The sequence below is a fragment of the Protopterus annectens genome, chromosome 11.part0 (genome assembly GCF_019279795.1).
Source record: "Protopterus annectens isolate FY-2018-M chromosome 11.part0, PAN1.0, whole genome shotgun sequence".
NCBI lineage: Eukaryota > Metazoa > Chordata > Ceratodontiformes > Protopteridae > Protopterus > Protopterus annectens.
The window spans coordinates 1,322,759,138-1,322,774,723 of record NC_056745.1 but is presented as its reverse complement, the minus strand read 5'-3'; positions in this window follow the sequence as shown (position 1 = coordinate 1,322,774,723).

Below are 15,586 nucleotides of genomic sequence, written 5' to 3'. Positions count from 1 at the left end.
GAGAAGTTCCATCACATCAGTGGTGCCTCCCTCAGACTCCATACGGAACAGCCGCAAACTAGTAATGTATCAAAAACCAATACCCCAACAATCTCCGATGGAGGTAGAGCATGCACTACCGAGGTAGTGGAATTCTGGCAGTCACTTGCAAAAACTAGAGTAGCGTAAAAACCTTGCAGATGAAAATACTTCGACAAACAAACTCCGTACTGTTCACACCGTTTATTGCAAGTATAATGAAAGCCTCTAATTCGATTTGCTCCCCCTCCCAAATGAAGAACAAATCATCTAAAAATCTTGAGTAAAATTTTACATGAGTAAAGAATTCGGAAGTGAGACAGTTTTGTTCTGGTTATAAAAAACCATTGAATTCTAATTTGACTATTCAAGAACAGGACATCTTACACAATATTTTGAGCAATAATAACATAAGAATTATGAAGCCCGACAAGGGTAGTGGGGTTGTTGTGGTGGATAAGAATGACTATATTATGTACATGACCTCGATGCTTGTTGGTGACTCCTATGAGGAGGTCAGTCTAAATGAAATTAATATTGCCAATAAAAGAATAGACATGGCACTAGATGACATGTTGTATCAGGGTGAAATAACAGAAATCGAACAGGAATTTTTAAGTAATGAATGTCCTGTTGTGAGTGGTATCTTCGGAATACCCAAAATACACAAAGGACTAGAAAATTTACAGTTTAGACCTATAGTGGATGGGAAGAGAAATAAGACACATTTTATTAGTCAGTATTTAGACCATCACCTAAAGATGGGTATGGCTAAATTTACACATGTACTGAAGGATTTGTGGGATTTCTTAGGAAAATTAAGTTCATTTAAATATAATCACAACCAATTATTTGTTACAATGGATGTCAATAATCTATTCACGGTGATACCGCATGAAACAGGATTGGTATGGTTAGAAGAACAGTTATTTGAAACTAACTTGTATGAACAGGATCAAATTAATATGTTAACCAGACTTATGGATATAGTTTTAAGACATAATTATATATTTTATGAAGGGAATTATTATAGACAGGTTAACGGTGTGGCCATGGGGGCAGCATGTGCCCCCATGTTTGCTAATTTTATTATGACTTTCTGGGAACAAAATTATTTGTTTAAAACCGAATTCTTTACTCATGTAAAATTTTACTCAAGATTTTTAGATGATTTGTTCTTCATTTGGGAGGGGGAGCAAATCGAATTAGAGGCTTTCATTATACTTGCAATAAACGGTGTGAACAGTACGGAGTTTGTTTGTCGAAGTATTTTCATCTGCAAGGTTTTTACGCTACTCTAGTTTTTGCAAGTGACTGCCAGAATTCCACTACCTCGGTAGTGCATGCTCTACCTCCATCGGAGATTGTTGGGTAGGATCCAGTGTCTGTAGGTCCCCAATATCTTTATTTATGAGGTCCATGATGATCCTTTCCATAGCTTTGCAGACCAAGCTAGTCAGGCTTATGGGACAATAGTTTCCAGGATCCGTTGAGGCACCACCTTTGTGGAGAGGGACCACTGTTGCTGTACGCCACTCTTTGGGTACATATCCTGTAGTAAGGCTGAGATTGAACAGTAGTTTTATGTTTGGGTTTAGCTCTTCTTGGAGTTCATGTAGGATACAGCCCGGGACACCGTGTGGTCCCATTGATGCTGTGTTTTTTGCTTTGGAGAGGGCGGCTCTTACCTGAGCATCTGAGATGTCAGGGGGGGGCAGCACTCTGCTGGGATAGATATTTGCCCTTTTGGTGGGGAGGGGGGAGAAGTTTGTGCTGAACCTGTCAGCTAGGATGTTGGCAATGTCTGTGGGTTTGGTGTATTTTTTGTCATTTTGGACTAATTCTGAGCATATCTGGGAATTCCCACCCAGGTTCCTAACATAACTAAAGAAAGCCTTGTGATTATCCTTAATGTCTTGTGCAATTTTTCTCTTGAAGCTGGCCTTAGATGATTTTATGAGTGCCCATAGTTTTTTGCTAATACTGATCAGAGATGCCTTCCCTTTTTGGGATTTTGCTCTGTCATGTAGTAGCTTCCTCCTTCTATTGTATAGTTTGTTTATGGCTGGGGTCCACCAGACAGGACGTCTGCCTTTGGAGGATTGGGTCTTGGTTTTATTTGGGATTGCATGATCCATGCATTCCTGAAGGTGTTCATAGAATGCGTTTATAAAGGATTCTGTGGTCTGGGCCGTATTTTCCACAGGCCCGGGGCTTTGAAGGATTCCACCTCGGTTTTGAGGAGTGTGAAATTTGCTTTAGAGAAGTTTTTCACTGTGGTTTTCTAGGCAGGGGTGGGGTCGGGATGTGAATATCCAGTGAGATTAGTTTATGGTCTGATCTTACCAGTGAGGGATACACTTCTGGTCTGGAGCATAGAGTCCCCATGTTGGTGATGATCAGGTCCAGTATGTTTTCCCCTCTTGTGGGAGTGGTAACAAGTTGTTCCATAGCATTTGAGTTTATAAATTCTAGGAACCTTTGGGCTAGGGTGTTGGAGCTAGAGTTATGCTCCCAGTCTATGTTTGGGTAGTTGAAGTTGCCCAATATAATGGTGTTTGGAGAGACCTTCATGTTTTCCAGTGTTCTCAGGAAGGCCGAGTGGGGTTCCTGGGTTTGGGAGGGTGGCCTGTAGCAGGCTATAAACTGGAAGGCAGTTTTACCCACTGTTAGTTGCACATGGATAGTCTCTGATGCTTCGTGCTGTGCCACCAACCTGGAGGTGTGGGTATTTTTGATGAATATTGATACTCCCCCTCCTTTTGTGGTTCGGTCCAAGTTTTGGGGTCGAAAAGCATGGTATGAGGTATAACCTGGTAGTGCTGGGGTGCTCTCGGGAGCCTTGAACCAGGTTTCTGATACTGCACAGATATCAATGTTCTCCATGCTAAGGAGAGTTTCGAGTGCGTGCATCTTGAGGTTTAGACTTCTGGCGTTGAGTAGCATTACTCTAGTTTCTTATCCCTTGTGATACCTATGGAGGTGGGTTTGTCTTTTGAGCCTTGCCTAAAAAAGGCACTATGGGGGTAGCAAAAGCCTTTGCCAACATCCAAAAGCCCAGGGGTGACAGGTGCAAGCCGTCCCTAGCGAAGCATCGTGGCTTGTCGAGCATGTCATCCCAGGCTGACAGGCATTGGATCCCCTTTGAATGACACCAATACTTAAGCCAATTGTTGAAATTGATCATCTTGTCTTCATATTGTGGCATCATTCTTGGTGAGGGTAAGATGCTACTCAAGGTCAGGGTCATACCGGCCTGGGCTACATGCTCAGAGAGCTCCTCTATGTCTCTTTTCATGTAGTCCAGGGAGGTATGTCTCAGGTCATTCACACCAGCATGGACAATGACTGAGTCATTTTTGTACTTGCCTTGGAGTGACCTGAGTGCTTATGTTATGTGGCGAATCCTAGCGCCCGACAGGCAGCTCACCATGACCTTCTCCTTGTTCAGCCTGGTGAGTGGGACGTCAGTGTGCCTGACAATAGAGTCACCTATTAGAAGTGTATCAGGTGTGTTGTTTTGCCTTAAGGGCTGTGACTGTTCGGCACACTGGCTTTGTGAGCTATGTGTTGCATGTGTTTTGTTTTGTGTTAGCGGTTGCTTGGGTGTCTGCTTTGGAGGTCTCTGCTGCTTAGGCAGATTTTTATTTAGAGCCTCCGAGTATGTTTTTGTGTGTTTATGTGTTTGGTTTGCTGTCATGGCAGGTCTATGTGAGACTGGAATTGTAGTGAGTGTGGTTTCCTTCTCCTCCTGACTGGTTATGCCAGTACTGAGTTGAGAGAGCTTAGCCTCCAATTTTGCTATATGGTTGCATCTCTCACATGTGTTGGAATTTCTTGGTCGGAGGAGGAATGGGTTGTCTGTGTACATGAGGCAGTTGTAACATTGCCTCAAGATTTCCAGATTCACCAGCTGGACCGGAGATGAGATTGACAACTGATCTTTGGACATGCTAGAATAATATTGGGAATTCCTTTATAATTGAAAAAAAGGGCCAATGGGGAACAAGGTACTCAAGGGGAGTTTGTGAGGGTGTAGTGCTTTTAATTTTTTTAGTGCTGACTTATATAATTGCATTAGTGAGCAAGTGCCAGGTAACTTAAATGCAATGTGTTACAGGTAACTTAAATGCAAAAATGACAAACAGTAACTTTCTTTCAAGTGAAACAAGGAAATAAGTACAGTAAGCAATGCAGATATCACTAGGGATCCACAGAAGTGCTGAAAAGCCGCGTTTTAGTTGGAATTAGCTTTTCAGGGAAATAACAAGCAAACAAACAACAAGCATACAAACAAAGCTAGATTCAGCAGGCCTGGATCTAGTCTATGCTACAGCAAACAAGGTGTACCAATTACAGTAAGAAGCAGTTGAAATATGCAGGCACTATAAGCCTTTAACCAGAAATTCCCAGCTCAGAAGAGCAGAGTCCAGCCTCTCCTCCCACAAGAGTGCAGACCACGAAGCCTCTTAATGTAAAATAACTGGCCTGAAGCCCAAGTGCTTAAACCAGAACTAATACACTTTTCATCCCCCTAATAGCAGGTGACTGTAGTTATCCATTGGGGCATTGGCTTATAATGCCATACAAAGCACCATCAACACCTGCCAAGGATACATACAACAGAGCACACACTGTGACATGAAATACCATTAAGCATGTGTTTGGCATGCTGGAATCACGATTCAGATGCACATATCCAGGGACACACATACACACCAGAAAAGGCATCACAGATGTTCACCATGTGTGCCGTGCTGCAAAATATAATAACATCAAAACACAGTGGCCTACCAGCTGCAGGTATGGCTGACCTACCCCAAGAACCCCAAATGTCAGATATGGAGCTATCAGAGTCCGCCCAGGATGGTCAGGAGGATACAGCTGCGAGAGGAAATAGGATTGAGTGATGAAGGCTGTGGCCATACATCCTAATTCAAGCAACATGGCAGCATCTGACACACTCCTTTTAGCCATGACAAGCCACACATACAAAAGTACTCAGACTAAATAGTGATGTTTACAATGTTACCCCACAACAGCAGCACAGAGCATGACTAATGGAAAGAAACCATTAGTTGTCCAAATTAAGCATCATATATAATGCAAGCATATGATTCACCTGTATACCATACATACATATGATAGCAAGTAATACATCTGGATGTCTACAGAGGAAATATGAGCACATGGATATTCTCTGCAAGGCACATCTCCAAAGAAGAGTAAACTGGCTTATGTGTGGCATGCATGAGGTGTGAACAACAGAAGCTGTCATTGTACAGTTAGGGTATCATTTTAAAGATAACTAGCATATGACGTTAGCTGTACAATAGCCAGTACCACAATAAATCTACACCTTTGGAAAGTATGGGAATGTTTCAGTAAAACATAACCTAATTGTAGGGTTGTATACTAACACTGATGCATCACACATAGCATACTGATGTGTAACAATGTTGTACAACACACTATATAGGATACACCGACATGAGTAATGACAAATTTGTCAAGGACTGGCCAAACTGAAACATACCACTAACGAGCTTCACATCATATGCCTGATGTAGAATGTCACTCATAAGACAACACTATGATGTACAGGTTATTGCTGCAACATGACTCAGTTAGATGTAAGAATATGTTCAATCATGCAGAGCATCAATGACAGTCAGTACACATCAGCCATGGAACATGCAGCATTGTTTGGGATATAGCAATATATGTTCATATGTGTGTGGAAGCAAGCAGATATGGGAAGGCACTCATGGGAAGTACATGTCAAGAATAGGATAACAATGGGAAGCATGCCAACATAAGTGCATGTGGTGCTGAGCGTGAGGCATGTGCAGTACCCTAGTAAAATGCCATAAGTAATAAGGGTATGTATTCAGTGGCATACCTGTGCATGCAGGAATGAATGGGACACAACAAGGAAATGTGTTATGTAGCAATCAGTGGTCGACAACTAAGATAACATGCTGTTAATCATGAATATACTTGCTATATGTCAACTATCAAGAAATGGAAACATAGAAGCATGGGGATTGTTACGCAGAACATTATTGTCATCAATATTTGAACACATAATAATAACAGATATGTACAACATAATACAATGTGAAGGTATTTACTTAGGTCAGATTGAAGAGAAAAACCTTGTGGCATCAGACATTTGAAAAACTATCTACAGATGAATTAGTCAGTGGTCAGCACAGCAGTCATCATTGCCACAGGGTCAGAATGACACAACAGGAGACACATGAGATCACCTGTCAGTATTACTCTAACACCGTCCAAGGTGCCCACACTGATAACTCACACCGCAGTCCTGGCTTCCTTCATCACATATGGAAAAATTCAGCTCACAGTGCTATACTGAGGAGCTGGATGTAGTAACACTAGTATTTTGGGACATGGTGCAGGCATGAACAATAGTGAAATGTGTCTGTCTAGATGTAACTGCTGGGTTCAGAGTCAATTGAACAACAGCAGATGTGCATGCACATTGCAGCACAAACAATGATGTCCGAGGCCATGTGTGGGTCTAATGAGAGGGGGTCTGCCTCTTCCCACTGGAGGAAATCTTCTCAGTACAGTTAGGGCACATAACACCCAATTTATACTATAGCACTGCTTTAGCACCGATGTTACAAGGTTTTCAACAGCGAATGTAACAAATTCCACACTGCCATGTTGTGCAGCCAGAGCTACCAAGACCTCTCCATGTCTGCACTCCTGACCTTCATTTAAGACATACAGCTGGTTTGCTACACATTTGATGGCACAGGTGAGTGCATGCAAGTTACAGCCATGATGCCACTGTGAATGTTCATCTGCTTCTAATAGTAAGTGGACACACTCTGATACACATCCATGTACATCAGCTACACTCCTATATGTAGTCTAACAGACATCATCAGTCCATCATGGGAAAGAATCTTCATCTGTATCAGACTCTATATGGGATATCATATCACAGTCATTTTAGTGTCCATCATCTGATGTTCCCACATCTCCAGAATGGCCAGTTACACTATCCACCCTATCAGAGGCTACATCATGAATCACATGTCTGTCCCCTTCTGGGATGGACAAAGAATCTAATACAGTGGCCCATGTTCCATTTGTAATACTGTCAGAGTGAGGCACATCCCATCCCATCTCAAGATCAGAAGGACTACTGGAGGATGCAGGTAGTAAATGTGATGCAAAAAAAAGTGATGAATGAAGTCAAATGAGGCAGCATATCACTGACATTATTGGACAATTATATAACTACAATGCTTATAATGATATGGACTTACCAGGTCAGCATGGTTTGGTTCTGGGTGGTACAGGGGCCCTATAAAGCAGAAGTATGCTATGTCATTCACATATCAAGCAAATATGATGGAAAATGTGAATGCAATTACTAAAACCTAACTGACATGTCCTCCCCATAAATCATCATTATCCACAAACCTACTTTAGATGTAAAAGTTAATCTCTGTTAGCTACACATACAAGAAGATTCTGTCCATATGTGAAGTTCACTGTGGCTGCTTTGCTTGTAGCTTTACAGCTGCATATGGGGAAAACCTCCCCAATAATGATTAACCTGTGCCCATGTGCATGCATACTGAGAAAGTCTAACCCCATCCTTTTTGTGAATGTCATATTGAAATGCAAAGAATTTCACATAAAATATTCATAGGTTCATAGCAAAGTACTGGGCTAGCTACCCTTGAGAGCCATTTTTAAGGCTAGCCAGTTTCCCTTTTTGTGCTTGAATTAACTTATTTCATTTGAGTAGAGATTGATCTTACCCATCCCATAATCAATAATTATATATTACCCCTAATGAGAATAATTGGGATCATGCCATAGATAATTTAAGGGGACCCATGCATGAGATAAAGCATTTAGGAGCAGCCTCTGGCTATTAGTAGTACAGGGAGCAGTCCTGGGGTAAACTCTCTGTTTCCAGTCCATATATCCAACTTGCACTTGATATGGACAGGGATGAACTTTGTTTTATATAGATGTGGAGTCTGTTCCAGAGCAATGGTATCCTCTGTGAGATAGAGGTTTAGATCTCTAACCGAATACTTCTGATGACATTTGACTTGCTGGTGTTTAGTAAAGCCATCAGTATTGAATTTAAGGATGCCTTGTGTGCCAGGCACAGGCCACCTCTTAGCAGTCTGTAGGATACTGAGTATAGTGACAGGGCTTTGAGTCACGTTGTTCAGGCCTTGTATCTTTTTCATAATATGAATATATGCATAACATAATGCTCCAACCCAGATTAACTCCTCTTCAGTAAGCCAAGTTCATATTTTTCTTCAGGACTATCCAAATATAAAAACTTTAGACCTTTTTCTCAATTGACCTAACCCCATATTTCCTTGTGAATTTTTCTGTTCATAAATGGAAGCCCTTAAATCTTTGCTAAAAGGACAACCTAGGAAAGAAAAAGTTATGTTGTAATCTGTGTTTGTTATTCCTAAGACGTTTTTTTTATAATACATATATTTCATGTCTTCTCCTCATTTGTATTAATTACTAAATGAAACAATATGTATCTATGGAACATGTATGTAACTTACTGTCAATGTGGAGCTTTTCTTCCCAGGCCTCCGCTGAAAATGGACATGTATCCAGTCGGACCATCCCGGTCAACAAATGTAAAATAATAATAATAATAATAATAATAATAATAATAATAACATATCTTTGTGGGTGTTCTAGTTATTGCATGTGTCTAGACAGATATATGCCAAAGGGGAATTATATTCAATGATAGGCTTAATGAGTGCTGAGTAAAGGGGAACAATGACATCCCTAGATCTAAACACATCGCTTTGTTTAGAAGCTGTGCAATATAGAAGGACTGTCTTACAACAGTGGACGCATTGGTCAAAAGTTAAGTCACTGTCCACATAAGTTCTGAAATCTTGAGTAACTGGGTGAACTCTTTTGGGAGTATCGTTAGTGTGGTAGTTCCCTGGAGTAGAAGACTTACCAAAGGGCACAATAATGCTTTTTTTGTCATTTAGTTTCAGTCCATGATTTTAGCATGATTTACTTATTTGGGATAAACCTTACTGCAGGATGGCTATGTCATTTGTGGATACAAAGACTCCTCCTAACTTGGAGTCATCTGCACTCTTAGTCAGCCAGAGCCCTTTGATATTGGCTTTTACTTCAGAAAAGTAGACGCCAAATAGGAGAGGCCCCAGCTCAGAACCCTGGGGGATTCCACACCATACTGGTCTGTTTGTGGAGGTAACTTCCCCTGTTTTGATTTCCTGCACCCTATCTGTGAGCCAGATGGCAATCCAGCAGGTGACTTGGGGGTTTATTCCCAGTTGTTTAGCTTTTCTACTATGCCTGAATGGGAATTGTGTCAAAAGCTTTGGTCAGGTTAAGGTACACGGTGTGTATCATTTTGCATTCACCCATGGCTTTGATGACCTTTTCAAAAATTGTACCAGTGTGAATAAGCATGAGTTGCACTTGATGAATCCAGACTGAGACAGGTCCAGTGTTTGGTGGTTCCCTATGCCCTGATTGATTAGGTCCATGATACTTCTTTCCTTGACTTTGCATATGAGGCATGTAATATGTGTTAGAGGTTTCACACAGAACACTGTGAATGTAGGAGAGTGGTAAGGAGTGGCATACTCCACCAGTAGTCTGCTACCACCATATATGCACCACTTTTAAAATGTGATATCAATACATGATATTATCATACCATCACTACCTATGAACTGAGTAGGACATCAGTAAAATTTTTTTGGAACATGTTTCTACAAGTTTAATGACCATTCCAAGGATGTCGATTGAGAGGAGGCTGCAGCACATCTGGGTGCCCAACTGGACTGACAATGAGTCTATGCAGTGCTAGCCATCTATGATGGACATAAGAGGAGGAGGCTAGCATGACTGAGGACATTCTCAGAGATCACTATTTAGACCTAGATTGTGAGGGAGCTGCAAATAAGAACAGGGATCTTCAGGAAAGGTGTGTAGGTCTGGCACTGTTACAACAACCTTCACCACATGGGCCAGGATGACTTCAGGAATAGGATTGCTTAGTTTGGAGCACAGCCCCTGGATGCCTACAGTAAGTGCCAAAATCCACACTTTAAAACCTACTGCTTATTGTTAACATTTACTAACCACATATGTTGTTTTATGAACAAAGGTCCATTGCTGTTCCATATGCAATATATTTATTAATATGACTAGGGAACACCTAATGGAATTAAAATTTTTAATTAAATAATGATGGATGCTTAACTGTGCATACTGTGGGCATCTACAAACTAGCTTAGTCAAGCTTGCATGTGTGTAGGATATGTAAGTAACATCAAGTATTATGAAGGAATGCAAGTATTATATAAATCCTGATGCTAGTCATTTGGCGAAGATTGATATGATGTGCATTAGCTCAACTTTCTGAGCAATTTAGCAATGTACATGGTAGTAGATTATCTATAGACTCGAATCCCACTAATTACGTGATAGTCACAAAATGTATTAAAAAAGCATTATGATTTTCTTAAATCCATATTGATATGTTGCAAAGTTGTTTATTGACTCAGGGTGTTATCTTTACAGTCTTTTTATTCTCTGAGTGTATTAACTCTTACGCCGCAGATGACTACGCATGTTGCTGTTATCTGCAATTCTTTGAAAATATCGTATACTAAATAATTCCTTAATACTAAAGAATGTGTGATTCCATTGCAATGATCATAATATTTTACTTTTGTGAGCTTCATTGTAGGTGTTTAGTAATGTGTGTCCACATGTCTTACTTCTTGAGTGAAGCAGAGAACACTAACATCAGTGCAGGTCATCATGCATTTGATATGACTGAGTTTAATAATCAGACTAAATATATATCAAGTATGGATAAGTGAACACTACACTGTAGCATAGCTGATGACTTAGCCTTGTCTCCTTAACTACAACTCTAACTAAGTTGGGTTTGAACCCCACCATTGGCTTTTAGTTACTCTCATGGATATTCTTTCAAAAACTCAGTCTTGTGTGTTACTTGTAGCCTTTCATGCCACAGGTAACTATGCATTCCTGTTTTATCTGCAGTAATTCTAGATACTTCCATGCCACTTACACATTACCACATATTTTCTTATGTTCCTATTGTAGCTTGTATGTAAAATAAATAATATATGCTAGTTCAGCGTTACATATTGCATGACTATTTATTTATTTATTTTATTTGAATTTGTTTACCAGGAGATTCCAACTAGACACAGGTCCTTTTTCAGTGGAGGCCCAGGGAGAAAGGCTCCACAGAACAATAAATGAGCAGCAGAGTACATGTAGAACAATTGAATATATACATAGAATAGCAAATAATACATACTGCAGCAAACATTAGATATACATACAATATGAAACGCAATAATGAACAGATATACCAATATCTAGCTAAAGGCCAGGAATAAAGTTAGGATGTATATACAGATAGTACTAGGCTCAAACAGGTGCATTTCTAAACACATATAACTAAATCTTATATACAAATATTGCACTAAACTCAAGTGGATATAAAGCAGAAGCTCCACACGAAGGTGGAACAAGCTAGAAGGGCTAATGGGATGATGTGAAGATAGGCAAAGGCTGCCAGCCTAGCTAGGTAGAATTTTGTAGATAATTCATTTGTAAATATTAATGTAAGCCACAGACTTGTTCTCTTAAATGTGAAAAGACTATTGGATATTGAACTGAAAAAAAATGTAACAGTGCACTCTGCTGTAAGAAAGCTGAGAAGTCAAGCATTTCATGACTGTCTTTGATCTCAGGGCTTAGAGCAGAGATGTCTGGATAAAGGAATTCTGGCTATTGTTTTGAGAGTTAATTGCTAGAATTTGCATGTATAATTTATTTTATTGCTCTGGCTTCCTGACCAGCTGCAGGATCAAAAGGGCTATTAACCTCTGAGTTTCTATTAGCTTGGGAACCAGAAAGAAATAATGTAATCTAAAATTAATCAGTGGTACTGTGTTATCAATTTAAGGACACAGAGAATGATGGCATTTAGCATTTGTTTTGAGAACATCCAATTAACCAGCACTTGGCCTGTGTTCTATATGTAAGTTTATTTTAGAACTGTGTTTCTCTTAGATATAGCTAGGAACTAGGAAGATTAGATTAGTTTTTTTTTTCTGTATTGATGTCAGAACTTTTCTACTATATTATTTTAAGTATTTCTCTGTGATCTCTGAACTCTTGACTAGCACTGTGTAGTAAGACATATTGTCTTGTGTTATTATTATTTATTATTAAATATTTTTAAACCTTTCAACTGTGGCTGTTTTGTGTATAGATAATTTAAGCTCTAAGAGTACATTGCATATATTTAGTGATACCAGCCAAGCCACTCCAATAAGCCTTGACTGTTCAGTTGCACTTACCATTTGGATAATAATACTGCACAGTAATAATTGAACACCCTTTCATAAGGCACTTTTAGTAGCTGATAAATATTAGTAGGTGTGGCAAGTGGTACTACAGTATAGTCTGGGGAAAAGGGGCACAGCTGGAAAACCTGTGCCAGCCTTCCCCAGGAGTGTCTGTGTGGTTGTATATAACTCATCTCAAAGTTTGTGTGTGTGTGTGTGTGTGTGTGTGTGTGTGTGTGTGTGTGTGTGTGTGTGTGTGTGTGTGTGTGTGTGTGTGTGTGTCAGCTACTTGGGCAGGGACATGAAGCACTGGTTGGACAGAGAGAGTACTGGAGGTTTTAGCTTGCCCACTAGGCTTAGATCTGGACCCTATACTGTGCCAGTGGGGAGTCCTATTGGGGACTTGGAGATAAAGGGAGAAACCAGCACCAGACTGACTGTGATCTCTGTGTGCTCTTAAGGGAAATTGTACTTTACTGTGTTTGTATTTATTATCCTTTCCCTATCTGGATGACCGTCACTGGTGTTAGTGGTGAGGATTGAGGCTCCTTGATTGCTGGGCCAGTGCATGGGTGTCACAGATGGAAGGTGAAGATAGAGGAATAAGTGAGTAGACTGAGTGAGTAGTATACAGTGGATATAAAAAGTGTACAAACCTCTGTTAAAATGCCAGGTGTTTGTGATATAAAAAATGAGACCATAATAAATCGTTTCAAAGTTTTTCCCACCTTTAATGTGACCTATAACCTGTACAATTCAATTGAAAAACAAACAAATCTGTTAGGGGAAAAAATATAAAAAATAAAAAACGTACAATAAACTGGTTGCATAAGTGTGCACATCCTTAAACTAATCCTTGTTGAAGCACCTTTTGATTTAATTACAGCATTCAGTCTTCTTGGGTACACACCTGCCATCAATTGAAGAGACTCTGATTAACCCCAAATAAAGTTCAGCTGTCCTAGTAGGATTTTCCTGACATTTACTCAGTTGCCTGTTACAGCAAACGCCATGGCTCACAGAGAGCTTACAAAGCATCAAAGGGATCTCATTGTTGAAAGGTATCAGTCAGGAGAAGGGTACAGAGCTGGTATTTTATCGGGTTTATAGTACATTTGGTGGGAGGTAGAGAGTTGTGTGAGGATGAGTTGGTGGGGTAGTTCTGATGTAGGAGGACAACTAGTGGCAAATTTAGCTATCTTATTATAGCAGGCATCTAGCTTGGATAGGTCTGATTTGGAAAGGTTGGTAAAGATGGGTGAGGCGTATTTTAAAGTTGACAGAAGATGAGTTATGGCTACGGATATTCTGGAGTTTGTGGTTAGGTAGTTTTTGCATCTGTATAAGGTACCTATTTTCTTGTGTACTTTTTTTACAATCTGGGCAATGTGTAAGTTGCATTTTAGATTTTGATCAATAACAACATTGAGAAGTTGGGTGGATGGTACTGGTTCGATCAAAGTCTTATTACTGGATGTGATGTTGAAGTAAGTGGATTGGGTTTTGAATTTAGTGGAGGGGAAGAGCATGCATTTAGTTTTATTTGGGTTCAAGATTAATTGGGCATCTGCCAACCATGATTCAATAGCATTGAAGGATGTCTGGGTTAAGTTGTGTAGTTCAGGTAGAGTTGGGGCAGAACATATGACAGTGGAATTGTCTGCATACTGTATAAGGGTGGCTAGAGTTGTAGCATTATGGAGTTTATTTGTAAACAGGTTAAAAAGGATGGGGCCAAGAATAGACCCTTGAGGCATGCCCATAGTCACTGGTAGTAAGGGAGAAAGAGCTTTGTTCCATCATACCACTTGTTGCCGATCTATGAGGTAGTTCTGAAACCAGGCTAGAGTGGAGTATTTTTCATGTGTCAGTATGTGTAATTTCTGAGTCCTTTGACACATATATGACTTGAGAAGAAGATATTTATAGATCTTTCATATAAATAAAACATGCCCTATGCAAGACCGTGCTACCGTTTGACATAACATACAGAAGTGACCCTTACATTTGTTGCTATTTTGGATGCAAGTATGTTGAGAGGCTATCTGTTACTCATGATGCACTGCACAGCTCATTTGCATTTGAATTTCAAATACAGACATGAATATGTAGAAATAGTGATGTTCTATATATCGCATAACTTAACAAATGTGATTTCCACATGTAGTAGGCATAGTACATATTAGACTGTTCTGATTGTGTGTTACTGATGTAATTATGCCTCAGCATATATGTGTGTGGTAGTGATTGTAGTCAGATCATGTATACCTGTTTTTTTATAACTGTATTGTATTTCAAAATCTGTGTTGAGTGGCTTGATATTATTATAGCTTTGTATTTATAAAGTGTGTGTGTGTGTAGCACTTTTGCCTATAAATGTTTTGCAGATATTGGGTAGGTTATTATTGCTAAATCTGCAATTGTGTCAACAGTTTTCATCTTTATGCTTTGTGCTCTATTTTGATATGTTCCTGGACTCACACAGCCATTGATGAGCATCTGTAGATTAATAATATTTATGTGACCTGATGGTATCATTGTTTTATACACCATCACTTTGGTGTGCAACACATAAACATTTCTAGGTTTTCTTCTCCATTTGGATGTTTTTCTTACCGTTCATTAACATGCCTTTTATACTATACTTGCATTACATTTTTCCATGACCATAACAATAGATAGGTAACCAGTACACCAGTTATGTATAGGGTGTGTTGCTGTTTTCCATTGAACATTCGATATACTGTAATTCTGTTACATTATGTTGACGTACTGTTATCCTCATTCCTAGGTGCAGCTGTCGTTCTTTATGATTACATAAATTTCAGCAGGTACATGTTTGTTGCTGCAGTAGTTACACCTTGACCTATGATAGCTTTTGCCATATGGAACATATACTGATAGTTTAGTATATGTATGTGTATTTCCTCCTTTACAGGCCATTTACCATGTTTCTCTGGCATTAAAGCTGATGTCTCATACCTCTGATCTGTTAAATTTCAAATGTTAATGGCATGATGTCATAACTAACTTTGATATTGACAGTAATACAGTGCCATATGACTTACATGATATGTGTATGTACAACAGGGTATGGACATATTGTTGTCATCTTCAGCCCATTCTCTGAATGCATTAAATAT